The sequence below is a fragment of the Xenopus laevis genome, chromosome 1L (genome assembly GCF_017654675.1).
Source record: "Xenopus laevis strain J_2021 chromosome 1L, Xenopus_laevis_v10.1, whole genome shotgun sequence".
NCBI lineage: Eukaryota > Metazoa > Chordata > Amphibia > Anura > Pipidae > Xenopus > Xenopus laevis.
In genome coordinates this window covers 228,665,666-228,666,145 of record NC_054371.1, presented here as the reverse complement: position 1 = coordinate 228,666,145, position 480 = coordinate 228,665,666, and positions in this window count along the sequence as shown.

Genomic DNA, 480 nt, shown 5'->3' with positions numbered 1-480 from the left:
GGGCAGCTCTATGTTGCCTATGCTGTAGCCTCTATAGTTTTATGTTACTGTTACTTTTGTACAGATGTTTGTGTAGTTATAACAGGACTCAGGAGCTGCCACACCGTTTCCTCTGAAGAGCAACTTGGTTATTTGTTATAGAACTTTGCCCTGAGCCCTCCAGTGTCAATATTACCATTAAAACATAGAACAATCGCTTTAACAGGAGAGTAACACTTAAAGCATCGTTTAACCGTTTAATATTCTCAGGAAAACATAATGTTTGCTACGTGCAATTAAAATAAAACGCAACAGTTGTAAGGTTGTGGGCAGATTTGCCCTTGATAAATATGGCTGCCACGGTCTTCTACCTCCCATCGTTTCCTCTCTGCATGCGCTTCCGTTACGTCTCGGCGTGACAGCTCGATATGCGACAAGTTGCGTCACACGTGCGCCAAGTATTAGTCTGGGAAGGACTGTATGAAGCAGGGGATACCACGT